This window comes from Astyanax mexicanus, chromosome 6, assembly GCF_023375975.1.
Source record: "Astyanax mexicanus isolate ESR-SI-001 chromosome 6, AstMex3_surface, whole genome shotgun sequence".
NCBI classification, from domain to species: Eukaryota; Metazoa; Chordata; class Actinopteri; order Characiformes; family Acestrorhamphidae; genus Astyanax; species Astyanax mexicanus.
Window position 1 is genome coordinate 9459841 of NC_064413.1, and position 15583 is coordinate 9475423.

Sequence of the window (15583 nt, forward strand, 5' to 3'; positions counted from 1 at the left end):
CAAAAAGGGGTCAAAATAGACTCGCAAACAAAACGGAGGAACGCAAAGGAGGGAAAGTATTGCAAAGAGAAAAAAGGAACGCAAAGTGCAAAACGCAAAGAAAAAGTGTTTTTGCAAAAGATTAATTCTAAAAAAAATATTACAATTGAAAAAAGGTAACTTATGTTCTCTTCTTTGTTTGCAAAATTAGATTTTTTTTTGCAATTCGTGGAGATTTTATTCGTGACAGTTTTATTTTCTCGTCAGCATTAAGGACCCCAATTTGACTCCATACTATGGTTATATTCCTTCTTTGGTCGCTGAGCTTTTTTAAGACATGCTGATGCTTTTTATGCTGTGTAGCAGCTGAGGTTTAACTGAACCAGCCCTGCTAGCTTCCAGGTTGCAGCAGTTAGCAGCGCTAGCCAGCCCCGGTTAGCAGCACTAGCTAGCTATGCTTAGCAGCGCTAGCTAGCTATGGTTAGCAGCGCTAGCCAGTCACAGTTAGCAGCACTAGCCAGCCACGGTTAGCAGCACTAGCCAGCTATGGTTAGCAACGGTAGCCAGACCCGGTTGGCAGCGCTAGCTACCTATGGTTAGCAGCGCTAGCCAGTCACAGTTAGCAGCACTAGCCAGCCACGATTAGCAGCCCTAGCCAGGTATGGTCAGCAGCGCTAGCCAGTTGCAGTTAGCAGCGCTACCCAGCCCCAGTTAGCAGTGCTAGCCAGCTTCGGTTAGCAGTGCTACCCAGCCACAGTTAGCAGCACTAGCCAGCCACGGTTAGCAGCACTAGCTAGCTATGGTTAGCAGCACTAGCCAGCTATGATCAGCAGCGCTAGCCAGTTGCAGTTAGCAGAGCTAACCAGCCATGGTTAGCAGCACTAGCCAGCCACGGTTAGCAGCATTAGCCAGCTATAGTTAGCAGCATTAGCCAGCCACGGTTAGCAGCATTAGCTAGCTATAGCTAGCAGCACTAGCCAGCTATGGTTAGCAGCATTAGCTAGCTATAGTTAGCAGCACTATCCAGCTATGGTTAGCAGCGCTAGCCAGCCACAATTAGCGCTAGTAAATGCCACCCATTAAACTTGGAACTTGGAATGTGTTGAAAAGGACAAATGAGGGAGATATATTTTAGTGAAGGGGCATATTATTTCTGAAAATATGGTGATAATAAATATATACGGACCTAATCAGGATGATCCCCAATTTTTCAAAAAAAAAAAATGTCACATTATCCTATCAGTCGCGGGCGGCACGGTGGGGCAGTGGGTAGCACTTCCGCCTCACAGCGAGACGGCCTGGGTTCGATTCCCGGCTGGGGCGACCCGGGTCTTTCTGTGTGGAGTTTGCACGTTCTCCCCGTGTCTGCGTGGGTTTCCTCCGGGTGCTCCGGTTTCCTCCCACAGTCCAAAGACGGCACGTTAGGCTAATTGGATGTTAGATACAAATTGCCCCCTAGGTGTGAGTGTGTGAGTGCATGTGTCTGTTTGTCTGTCTGTGTCTGTCTGCCCTGCGATGGATTGGCAGCCTGTCCAGGGTGTATCCTGCCTTCTGCCCGATGCCTGCTGGGATAGGCTCCAGCACCCCCCCGCGACCCTTAATGGATAAAGCGGTTGATAATGACTTGACCTATCAGTCGATTAAATTAATTATTCTAAGTGATTTCAGCTTAGTCCTCAACTCATACTAAACCAGTTACTGTAACCCAGCAAGTAATTGACCTGTTCATTAATCTTTTTTCAAGATTTTTTTTTTTTTTTTAATCTTATCTTTAAAGGGAATAAATATTTAATAAATTTATGTGAGTATTTGCCAAGAACTCTTTCAGGCCACTCCCCCTACAAATTATTAAAACAATAAAACGTCTAGTTACCCTAAAATTAGAATATGACCACTGTTGATCACTTGTGAAGTAGAATGCTTTACATATGACTAAATAACCTTGTTGTAAAGAATTAGGACAATTGTTAGCAGATTCAAAAAGAGAAGTCTTCTTGGTTACTGCAATACACACAACCAATAATAACGTAAAGTTCAAGGGGTATAAATCCTTTGCAAGAAACGAAAAGTATTCATAGCGTATGAAATACGCAAACACAAACGTAAATGTTTTTTATTGACATTTTAATTGATAGAACAACACGAGGTAGCACATGATTGTGTAGTGTAACTAAAAAGATACATGTTTTAATCAAATATAAAATGTAAAAGTGTGACATGCAAAAATATTTAGCACCCCTATATCAATACTCAGTAGAGTCACCAGTAGAGAGATCTATCTATCTAATTATCTATTTAGATTCTAAAGGCAATGAATTGCACTCAATTTTATTTTGGGGTTTCAGAAGGGGGATGAATACTTTTGCATGTCACACTTTTCAGATTTTATTTTATTAAAATTTTAAAAAGAATGTATAATTTTCATTACACTTCACAAGTATGTGCTATTTTTTGTTGTTCTATCATTTAAAATCTCAATAAAATAAATTTAAGTTTGTGTTTGTTATATATAAATATCATAGACCCTAAATGTATAAATCTGGAATTTAAGCAACTTTATAAATCTTAGATGGTTAATGCTGTTAAAATTTCTAAATTCTGGATGGCGTGGACATCTTGTCCATAATTTTCCATAATAAGAAAATATTTCAGTATCACTCAGAACCCACCAGATGGCAGTGCTAGCGTGTGAATTATATTGTTCGGACTAAAATGAAGAAATATATTGTCATACATTTAATTTGCTATTTTGATATTATCATATCGCCCAGCATTATGTTAATGCCTCTGTGTTTAAATGTGGTGTGTATTGACTGTATCATTTAAGGAATTGAGCAGTATCAAAGAGCATGACAGGCTGCCAATTTATTACTCAGTTGGGTGGTGTGGAACCTAGTTACATCTTTTCATCTCATTATCTGGGAAAATAACTGTCTAACACACATGGTGAGGATTGGCAATCCCAAAAAATAGTGCCTTAAAAGTTGTGATCTTGCCATTGTATTAAAACCAAAGCACTAAAGCAAGTGAGCTTTAAGTATAAAAAACCCAGCAGTGTCTGTTCATGACTTTTTGACTATGGATCAATTCATGAATGACTATAAATGACCCATTTTTCCTTACAATTACTTAAAGAAGTATACTGTGTAATAAAATTGCTATTAAGTAAAATACAAATAAAAATAAGATGTAAAAAAATCCATCAGTACTAACTCAAGTACAATTCAAGTCAAGTCAAGAGGCTTTTATTGTCATTACAGTACAGGGACACAGTGTAAAAAACATAAAACTTTAATATAATATAGACAACATAAAGTGCAATGTGTAACGAATGTGCAACACAGAACTGAAAACACTACAATAAACACACAAAAATACAACAAATGAGACAATTTACAGACAGGACAGTGCAGTACAGACACAGCTACTATTAATGTTCTAGTGAGGATAAGGTGCAACACACTGTAACATATAGAATATACATGATCACTGCAGTTACTGAGGTAGAAAGTTTACATTTCCTATAGAATAAAGCACCAAATATTCCTGATAGAGATAGATAGATTTCAGTGTGTGTGTGAGTGTGTGTAGAGTAATGGGTGGGTTCAGTACAGTTTGTGTGCGTGTTTGAAGAATGGTGGTGGGGGTTTTCAGTTCAGTTCTGAGTGAGTCTGACTGCCTGGTGGATGAAGCTGTTGCAGAGTCTGGTAGTAGAGGCTCAGATGTACAGGTATCCTCTGCCAGACAGGGATGGGTGGGGTCAATCACAATGCTGGTTTTTAGTACCATCTGCTAATCAGTACCATCTCAGAGATAACTAGAGATGATTTTCTTAACAGACTTTCATTAAAAAGAATCAACACTAAATGTAACACAGTGGAAAAACAAATGTAATTTAAAAAAAAGTCCTGGTTCCAGTGCACAGTTCCCCAATCAGTGAAGGAATTAGCATTAGCATCTGTTCTTCTCTTCCTGGTGGTGAAGCTGAGACAGCAGAAAGAAACTGAAAGCATTCATCAAAAATAAGGTTTAAAGCCATTGGGCTGGTCAAGAGTGGGATTTGTGGGAAGGAGAACTTTCAGTCACCAGGGGCTTACTTTCCTCAATATGCAGACAAAAGACTTGAGGCCTCATTCAGCTTTTCAGTTGGTGAAAGCTCATGCCTGGTCTTTTGTGGTCATTTGTCCACATTTTGTGAGCAATGTTTGAGAAAATGGGGTAGTTTGGAAGCAGGTAAAAGTAGCAGGTAAAAGAGTAAACGTGAGGCTGACGCTCAGGTGAAAGGGGTGCAAATTAATAGTGTTAGGTGAGTGTTCAAGTAGCTGGTGAAGTGGTGGTTGGGGTAAATGGTGAGGTAGGTGCTCAGGTTAGTGAGCTAAGTATTACCTGAACATCAACCTCACCACCAGTGATGTCAGTAACGTTACTCTAATCTGACCTTTTTTTCAGTAACGAGTAATCTAACGCATTACTATTTCCAATACAGTAATCAGATCAGACAGCACGCTCCCTTCCCCAACCCCTCCGCTCCACCCCCGCCCCCCCTGTCCACACGCGTCTCGGACACGCAGCAACACAAACGAATCCATGGAGGCAGGCGAGAGAAGCGCGTTTTGTAGCTGGAAATACAGTCACTTTTTTGAGGTAGTATCAGCTAAAGGTTCCAATATCAGGGTTCGCTGTACACTCTGTGCTGGGGACAAAGTGCCTAGAAGAAATAGACTTTCTGACAAGAGGTTTGAGAAGCTTCTCTTAATGAGAAGCTCCACTGTTTCACTCTTAACATGTGATTACAAAATAAAAGCAGGCCAAAATAACAAAAGTACACACGATGTCAGCCTAGACCATATTCACGGTTTTGTTTTATAAAACCACTCCTTGCTGCCCTGCTGAGAACAACAGGTTCAATGTTAAGATTTAAAGTGTTTAAATATGTCAGGTCAAGAAAGACTTTCTCTATTTTATATTTTTGATAAAAACAAGTATTTATGTTAAGTGAAATCAAGAAAGACCATATTTAATTTTTTATAAAAACAATTATTTATGTTAAATTCATTCAAGAGATTTTTTTTTTCAGGAAATAGTTCAACCTTAAATGTCTAGAGATACATTGTTGCTATTAAAAATGCATTTTCCAATAAAGGCAGTATTGGCAAATGGTTATAATACTGGTTATAATTTTTATGTTAAGGCGGCGGGAGGTGTGTGCAGCTGCTTAAAGTAACTAATAAAGTAACTTGTAAAGTAACTTAGTTACTTTTAAAATCAAGTAATCCATAAAGTAACTAAGTTACTTTTTAAAGGAGTAATCAGTAATCAGATTACTTTTTCAAAGTAACTACACCATCACTGCTCACCACTCACCTGAACCCCCACTTCACCAGCCACTAAAACACCCACCTCACTATCCTAAGCATCTACCTTAACACTCTTCTCAACCCCCACTTCACCAGCTGCTGAAACACCCACCTGACTAACCTGAGCACCTCCCTCACAACTCATCTCAACCCCCACTTCACCAGCAGTCAGTGAAGAGAAAGCATCCTTGTTTTCAGCAACACTCTTGTGTAAATGTGGATAGGCAAGAACTTTTTTATTTCAAATTTTTCCCATTTTCTCCCCAATTTCCACAGCCAATAACTAAACCCACTCAATAGGACTCCCCCTATCACTAGTGATGACCCAACACACCAGGAGAGAAGGGTGAAGACTAACACATGCTTCCTCCGATACACGTGAAGTCAGCCACCGCTTCTTTTCAAGCTGCTGCTGATGCAGCATTGCTGAGTAGCATCACAGCGCGCTCGGAGGAAAGCGCAGCGACTCGGTTCTGATACATCAGCTCACAGACGCCCAGTGCTGCAGACATTACCCTAAGAGTGATGTGGGGAGAGAGCGCCATCTACCCACCCGGAGGTGGCAGGGCCAATTGTGCTCCCTCTGAGCGCCAGCAGCTTGATGGCAAAGCTGCATGAATGGGGGTTCGAACCTGCGACCTCCCGCTCATAGTGGCAGCGCTTTAGACCGCTGGACCACTTGGCACCATATGTTTCATTTTTTATGCTAAATAAAATAACTCTTTTTCTAAATTCTTTTTTTTCTGATCACTGCTTTCATTTTGTAAATGGTTCTTTCTCTTTTAATGCTCTTTTGACCTACTTTAATAAGTCACTTTTTTGATCGTTTTAAACTGTTTTGGACTAAGCTGGCTTTGGTCTCCTAAAATGTTTTTTTTTTGTTCTTGGATTTTTATGTCCTCTAATGCTAATGTTTGTCATATGTGTAAGTCACTTTGAATGAAAGTATCCACTAAATGTAATGTCTATGAGTATGATATCATAGTGGTTATCGTATTTTTTGACAAGGTAAACACTCAAATATGAGGGTTTCTGCCCTCTTACCCCTTCAGCATAACAAAATCAATACACACTACCCCTAGGTGTGCACACGAAAATCAGAGGGTAATACTAAGTTGTGAGGCCAAGGGGTGAAATTTGATTGGGCCTTCAATAAGACACCTTGCACGGATTGGTCCTTCAGTCAGTGATAGCTGTCCTGTTTGTGGGGTGTCTGATACTTTGTTTTTGTATCGTGCATGCCTGGGCCTCTTTTGGTTGTATTACTTTCTCTCTATCTCTTTCACTTCATGCCAGGATTTCTGATGTTTTTTAAGTGGTTTCCCACAGTAAGGGAATCAGCTGCTGCTAAACAGTTCTGTTTTTCTCCAGAGTTATAAAGCAGAAGTGGTCACTGCCATGTTGACTGACTGTAGATCCTGTCTAAGAGACTGTTCACATTCAGAGCAGTGCTTAACCTGGTAATTAAGTGCTTTTTATTGTTTTTTAAGTCTATTATTTGTACTATACTAAGATTAATCACATGTGATATCCAGTCTATATTTATGAATTATTCAGCATCTACTATAAATACTACTATATATATATAAATCTTTAGGTCAGTGTAATGTTTATCAGTTAACATTTTCTCCTTATATTAGGCAAAATTTGAAAATAGAAAATTGGATTTAAATCTGTATTATTAAGTTATTTAACTTTATTATTTTACTATAGAATGTTTTTTCAATTTTGTTCTCTGATTTTTTAGATTTTTGTTACAATGTAAAAATTAAAAGATAACTACTTTTTTTTCTCTGAAATCTGTTTGTGAAATGAAAATGGATTATCCAATTTACTTCATTATTTTAAATAGAAAAAAAGTTAAGTTTATACTTTCAATTTTTTTAACTGAATAACAGTACACTACAACATTGCTATACATTATATGTATATTACCAGTATTTTCTATAGTATATTTTCAGCAGTAGCTCCAGCCCTCCTTACACTCTGCTCACATAAATACAATGAAATAAAGCATTTAACATTACCTATGCTTGGTAATAGTTTACTAATGACCTCTTTACAAATTAGGTTAGCCACTATGCTAACAGCTAATCTTAATCTCGGTAAGAGCGGTGATGTTAACAAAACAGTGTTCGCAGATTAGAATCTGTTTTCTTACTTGGTACCTTACCCTTCAGAGAAGGGGGAACAATAGGTGCATGTAAATCATTACATAATATTTAATTAGGAAATATATATTATACTTATTGTAAGTATAAGCATGTATTTCATAAATTAACTTAAATAAAAAAAACAGCAACTAATTTAAAGCATTATTCTGTGTTTGTCAGTTGCTATATGATGCATATCTGACTGACAGCGTTACCAACTAATCAAAGCTTTTTATAATGGCTGCTTCTAACTGTAAGATACAAGCTGTACAGGACTAGCACAGTAACATTAGCTGAGCTAACTTAGCCTTAGCATTTCCTTAGACTAGCTTCTCTTTGTAACCTTCACTCACATGTGATCTTCTGTGGCTCATCCATCCTCACCCACAATCAGGCCTCACTCAAACTCCCATAATTCACGATGCTGTACCATGAGCATGCTGACTATTGTTAAAACAGTCACAATATAACACCTCACAACTTGCAGTTGTGGGCCTTGCCAAGCTGCCCCTAAGATAACACTTGATCTACCCACACCCTGCTATAAAAAGTCACTGCTCTAATTTCTATGAATTATTGTATGTTATCCTTTATTATGAATTATTTATAAACTACTATACATTTTTGTTTAATAAAATATATCTCTCTATAATATGTAAACAAATGTGTTTTTTATGATATTCCATCAAATGTACAATCTGTACCAAAATCAATGGTGAAATTATTAAAGTTTAATAAATTAATGTCCCATAATAAATTCTTCGTCTTTTATTTCTGGCAGAATATGGTTTCCATTCTTGACATCTCAGAATCCTTTGGATGGAATTTCTCTGATTATGATTATAATTTCACCTATCCGGACTACATGGAATATGACTGGAGACCTGATTGTGATCAGGATCTTAGTATGGCCTTTGATGCCATCTTTATCCCAGTCCTGTACACAGTGGCGGTGGTCGTGGGGCTGCTGGGTAACGGGCTGGTACTGGTGGTCCTGTGGCAGAAGAGGCGGAGCTGGAGCGTGACGGACACTTTCGTCTTTCACCTGTGTGTGGCTGATATGCTTCTGCTGCTGACTATGCCCCTGTGGGCGGTGGAAGCAGTCATGGGGTGGATCTTCGGTACTACGCTCTGCAAGCTGACTGGAGCGCTGTTTCGGGTACGTGGGGCATCACAGGACCCCAGCCAACAGGCTACCTGTACCTGTCCGTCATCCACGGCGTGAGGATGTTCTCCCGCAGGAGGCCCTGGGTGATCCAGATAAGCTGCATGGTTCTCTGGTTCTCCTCCCTGCTCCTCTGCATCCCGGACTGGATCTTCCTGGAAGCCAGTAGTGACTCTAGGCGGGATAAAATCGAGTGTGTCCACTGGTACCCCTCGCACAACTGGCGTTTAGATCTCTCTACCACGTGCTGAGATCTCTCTACCACGTGCTGAGTTTCATTATTCCAGCAGCAGTGATGCTCTATTTCTACACCAGCATCTTTCTACGGCTGCGGAGAGGCTCTCAGAGAGGAGCTGCGAAGTCGCAGGACATGCGGCTCATCCTGCTCTTAGTGGTGGTCTTTTTCATATGCTGGGCACCCTACAACATCACCCTCATGGTGGATATAGTGACACACAACGTCAGCAGCAACAGCAGCTGTTACACCTCTACAGCTCTAAACATCGCCTTAACAACCACCTCCACGCTGGGTTACCTGCACTGCTGCATCAACCCGCTGCTCTACGCCTTCGTCTGGGGGAAGTTTCGGGACAGTGTGCTGGATATGGTCCGCAGAGGCAGGGCAGCGTAAACTTATTTTAATCAGGGTTGGGTAGTGTTTTGTAATCAGAATTAAATCATAAATTCAGTAACTGTAATTGGCATAGTCCACAGAATCGGTGCCATTTCTGTCCGCAGGAAATGACATGTAAAAATGTGCATACAAAATATCTTTAAAATACATTTTTGTAGTATCTTTCAATCAATCATCCTCAATAAGCAAGTTCAAGTCTTTATTGTGTCTCACAGGATACAGGAGTAGAGTTTTTAGCTCTCAGTTTCTTTTGTCTGGCCTGAGGACCAGCCGTGTTTTTTCTGCTCATAAAACAACAACTAATGACAACTAAACAGGTAACAGCGCCCCCTTTGTGTAGGTGCTGCAATAGCAGCTCTGGTTTCTTATGTATTCTACTATACTACAATTTTATTTTTAAGCATAGTGTCTTGTACTTTGACCTAACAGCAAAAGTACAATATGTTATTAAAAAATAAATAAAAAATCGACATAGAACACTGAAAAACCAGCATTTGTTACCTGTCCCCACTCTCTCTAACTATAAACATTACCATAAAATATAATAAATAAAATATTTCAGAGATGTATTTTTTCGCATTTTTATATGACTCCAAATCCCATTTATGCTTTAAAAACATTCTTTTCATAATACATCTTTTATATTTAAGTTAAAATACACATTGTAGTTGTGTCCTTGGGTTTAACTCATTCCTGCTAACGTAACATATTACCCTTATCTAAAACAAAAGGGATTAAACTATCCAAACTAATCTAGCACTGTGTGAAAAACGTATTTGCCCCTTAACTTAATAACTTGGTTGTGCCACTCTGGCAGCAACAACTGCAATCAGGCTTTACTGATAACTGACAATGATGATAACTTTTATATCTCTGTGGAGGAATTTTGGTCCACTTTTCTATACAGAACTGTTTTAATTCAATTCAGACACATTTGAGGGTTTTCAAGCATTAAACATCATCCACAGCATCTTAATCAGACTTTAACTAGGCCACTCCAAAACCTTCATTTTGTTATTTTTTAAGTCATTCGGAGATGAAATTGTTTGCATGCTTTGGATCATTGTCCTGCTGCAGAATCCAAGTACACTTGAGCTTGAGGTCACAAACAGATGGCCGGATATTCTCCTTCAGGATTGTCTGGTAAACAGCAGAATTCCTGCTTCCACCTATTACAGCAAGACCATCAAACTACCACCACCATGTTTTACATTCAGTATGATGATCTTTTTCTAAAATTATGTGTTATTTTTTTACCGGATGTAACGGGACACACACCTTCCAAAAGGTTCCACATTTGTCACGTTAGTTCTGGGATTATCAACATGTTTTTTTGCAAATGTAAGATTGCTGTGTCTCTTATTCTTTGTACTTTCTGTAACTTTTGGGAAGGAGAGTAACATAATTTCAATTCTCTGTATGTCCTGTACATATGCAGTATTGACAATAAAACTGCTTGACTTGGCTTGACTTGAAGCTGCAGTGCAGCTGCGACCTCTGCTGGCTGAACTGACTTGATACCAGTTCTGAGCAACGCCAGCAAAAACTCAATTTACAGATCTCTGTAATGTAGAAACTCTCATTTTAAATCAGCTATAAAATGTGTACTAGTTGTTATACCAGATCTACAGATCTATAAACATCTATAAAAATCTGACTTTTTTATTGTTTTAAAATGTTCTGCATTTTAGATTAATATTTAATCCCCCCCCCCTTTCTTACCTGAAAAAATCTGCCAGCAGAAAATTTTAAGCACAAAATGAGATTCATTCAATTCCTATAAGGACCGCGGGGCGGGAGCAGAAGAAATGTGCATGTGGGGGGCTGGCGCGGGATTAAAAAAAGCGATTTTTGGCAGAAGCGGGCAGGAGCGGGTTTAAAAAAGCAGTCCTCTGCAGGTCTCTTCTCTAGTACAAGAATTACTCAAGTAAGTAAAAGAAATACGGTCAGTCAATTGAAAAAAAATCAAGATCTTTGAAACTATCCCCAAGTGCAGTAGCAAAGACCATCAAAATTGTTATGATAAAACTGGCTCTCAGCAGGATCTCCCCAGTAAAGGAAGAGAAAGAGTTTCCTCTGTTGCACAGGATAAGTTAATCACAGTTACCAGCCTTAGAAATCCACATGTAAACAGCACCACAGATAAGAAAATAGTTTACTACATGATTCCTTATGTGTTCCTTTACAGTCTGGATGACTTCAGTAATCCTTTACAATGTAGGAAAAAAAAGAAGATATGTCCAAACTTCTGATTGTTACTGTATCCTCAGTGTAACTCTGACTAGTGACATTTGATCATATATTTCACTCTCTCCTTTACCTATACATATATTTTACTTGTAAACTAATAGACTAGTAGGAGGGGCCTTTGCAAAATGTTTGAAACTGTTTGCCCTGGTCTAGAGCTTAGATGGACCCGACCCACTCCATAAACTCTTCTTATGAGCCTGATTTAACCCCCACATTTTTTAGTAAGTAGAGCGTTAAAACTGAGCTTTTAAAAACATTTTCAGGCTGTTTGAATGAGCGAAATCTGTTCAGAATGATGATAATCAACACTTCAACACTGAAGAAGCATGGAGTTATTAATTAAAAAAAAACATTTATTAATAAGCAATCTTCTAAAGATTCGAACAATGTGAACAATGATTCACAGGCCTAAACATCTGTAAATTAGACTGCAAGAATGATGTCTAATTGACTTTCCTCTATACTAATATAATTTAACATGGTTTAAGAATAGAAAATTAATTCTAAACAAACACATTTTTTTATATTAAACCTATAGACTATGTGAAAAAACACGCGTAACTCACTGAACAAGGACTCACTGTTCGTGTTCATTAACACTTGTAGTCAATCATAAGTTTAAGTTTTTTTTTTTTTTTTAATCAACCTCATTGTAATCTATAGTTCTGTAAATCCATATTATGCCGTTTTCAGCTTCTCCTCCGTGGTTGAAAGGCAGCTGTTCTGTGTGTGTGAGGCTTGTATGTGTGTGAAGACGAGAAGGGTCTGTCTGCTAAACACGGATTTAAGCCAGCAGTTTCAGGCCAGTGGCATTCTGCACATGCGTTGAAACTTGCTTCAGTTTTCTTAGTGATTGTTATACTGGTGAAACACTAATAGTTTTAGGAGGTATTCCAGTCATTTAGGACAAAAATAAACTCAATTTTAACACATGGTAAATAATACACATATTAGGTTTATTTACAGAACTAAACGAGCATAATGTTAAACACTGGGCTGAAACAAACACATATAGAGATTTACATTGTAAATATTGCACACAAGATTGTATACCCTAATGGGTTACATATAGACACCCCAAAATTGGACATAAATAAAACTTTAGATTAACTTAATACCTTAATTAGCTGTAATAATTATGAGGACAATTATGAGGTCAAAATATCACTTATATTGAGTGCTGGCTTTTATAATAAATGTGCTTTATGTGGCTTTATTTAATAATACATGGGCTTTTATAAATTAAATAAATTTAAAAACAGCATTTTAATAAGATAGGATAAATAAATAAATAAATAAATAAAATAAGGTATAAAATAATTAAAGAGTTGGAATCATAAAATTATACGTAAAAAATAAAAGGTAATAAAACTAATAAAATGCAACTACAGATGAATAAATAAAATTAATAAAATAGTGATAATATGAACGACAACAAACTAAAACAAATAAAAAACGTTACTTACATTAACTAACGACAGCGATCAACAGAAATCAACATAAGCTGCAGAAATAAAAAATTATGCATTGCAATCGCAGCGGAATCGCGTAGTCCTACTGCGCATGCGCTGCCACTGACCTGACCCTGCTGGCGTATATCCGCGGCTCTGCGGATCTGCAGACAGGTACTGGTCTGAGTGAAAGTGTTAGGCCTGAATAGAGCTGTAGGGAAATTCATTACCAGCAGGTGGCGCTGTTTCTCTGTTTTTAATATGATGAGAGCGGTTTAGCAGCAGGTGGCTCAGAGTGACCGCTGGGGGTCGCTGCTGTTCTTCACTGTTTAACACAGTTAATTTAACTCTGGATTTACTGCTCTGCTTAACTCTCAGTACAGCCCTGATCCAAATAGCAGCAAAAACTCCTGTAAAAGCTGCTGTTGAGGTTTTAATCTGTATATAATGGTTAAACTGGTGTAGAATGATGACTGTAGTGTGTAGTAAAGCTGTTTAAATGCTGCTGTTCAGGCTTAAATCTGTAAATAATTGTAAAACTGGTGTAGAACTGCTTTACCACACACTAGTCATTAGTCTACACGCGTCTATACCTGAACAGCAGTGTTTAATTTTATAACATCCTTCATATTTAAAGTTTGACACTTCTTTTTTCATTTTACCATTTTAATAAGTGTGTTGATATGTTTGTCTAGATTCACAGAACATTATATAACATTCTTTGTAAAACAGAAATGATCTTGGCAAATGAAGTAACACACTCTTAGTGATTTTCACAATCTCTTTTGATACAGCAGCAGAGAAAAACACACAAAAAAACAGCCCACTTTAATAATATTCAGGTCTGAGGACTGAGATGATCATTGCAGAATGTTGTACTTGTTCCTCTGTTCAACTTTATTACTGATTCTTCAACATTGTTCTCAAGAATCTGCTGATATTGACTGGAACCCATGTGACACTCAACTTTAACAAGATTCCCAGTACCTGCACTGATCACACAGCCCCACAGCATGATGAACCACCACCACATTGTGACTCTGACTGCTCTCACCATCTCACCAGTGGTAACTGACAGCTGAAATGTGTATCCTTCCCCTAAACCATAGTGATGAACAATCTTTGTTTTGGGGTCATTTGAGAGTTTTGTTTAGAGGCTCCCATGTTGCTTCTCCCTTTCTCATCATTGCATTCACCTGTGTATGAAGGTCAAGGGTCAAGGAGCTTACCAAACACATTTTATACTCCAATAATTAGTTCTGAAGGTATTCAAATCAATAAAATGACAAGGGTGCCCACATTTATGCACCTGCCTAATTTTGTTTAAAGACATATTGCGCTCTTTCTGTAAATCCTATAAACTTAATTTCACTTCTCAAAAATCACTGTGTTCCTCTAATATATGATATATTTAACTGAAATTGCTGATACAAGAACCAATGATTTATAAAGAAAAATCATGAAAATGATCAGGGGTGCCCAAAAAAATTTTCATAGCACTGTATCAGTACGCTCAGAGGTACAGGTTTAAAAAAATCCAGTCAAGCCATTTGAAGCTACAGTTTCTTTTTTTTTTTTTTTTGGTAGAATGTGTGATTACAAATTGAACCTTATCAGAAAGCAATGCACCATGCAGATGTAACTTTGACTATCTTTTTAAGATAGAAGAAGAACGGTGGCAACAGGTTGGTAGCCAGGTTAGCTGGCTAACTGTAAAATCAGGACAGGAACATGAGATCAGACACTTCTACCAATAGAAACCGGACTAATACAGTTATTACAAGATGATTCCTGGTGCTGATTTAAGTAGAAAAAAAACATAAATAGTATATCGCCATGGGTACCTAGTAACCACTGCAACCAAACTTATAGACAGTCTATGGGAAAACCAGAAAGCCCACCCAGGTTGCTTGTGACAAAAGCATGTAAGTGCATAAAGCAACTATTTTAATTTTTTTAAATATTAGCGTGCTTTTCCAATCCAACTTCAAGTACGTTCACAGACTTCTCCTTTCTAGGTATTTATGCTGCTGGACTGATCACTGCCAGCCATGAAATGAGCACTGACGCAGTGACGTGCAGACGCTATGGCCCAATGTGCTTGGGCAACTGCCTTTTTGCCGTCCTTGGCTGATATTGCCCTTCCGAGGGAGGGGGAAAAATAATATAGACAAATATGATTTCATATTTCAACAAGATTTTCTTATAATTCGTAATTTGGTTGAAGTTTCGTAAAACAAAGTTTTCAGAGTCAATAATTCAGATTCAGACACCTCGAGAGAAGGCAAAAGGGAGGGGCACGGGCGTAGCGGGGGACACGCAGCACGCTTCACTAGAAAAAAAAAAAAAAAGCGCAGCACACGACCGGCCGGCGCTTCAGCCGACTAGCAGAGATCCAAGAGTTTGAAGATGCCGTGGGAGTAGAGCGACTGCCCTGAAGATGAGCTTGAAATGTAGCCTTCACAGTATTACAAAACATGATCACAATCAACTTCTCTAAAATCCGATGTCGTCGAGTTTAGGATGTTTAGTGATCCTAAATAATCGGACAGCACCTACTGTTCCACGTTTAGGTAGCAAAAAACCCCCGACAG

General features: G+C 38.4%; 1 pseudogene; it reads left to right on the forward strand.

The window, feature by feature from the left end:
* The first annotated feature begins 8198 nt into the window (after positions 1-8198).
* Positions 8199-10753, forward strand: LOC103030804 (C-X-C chemokine receptor type 3-like; annotated as a pseudogene).
* Positions 10754-15583: the final 4830 nt, after the last annotated feature.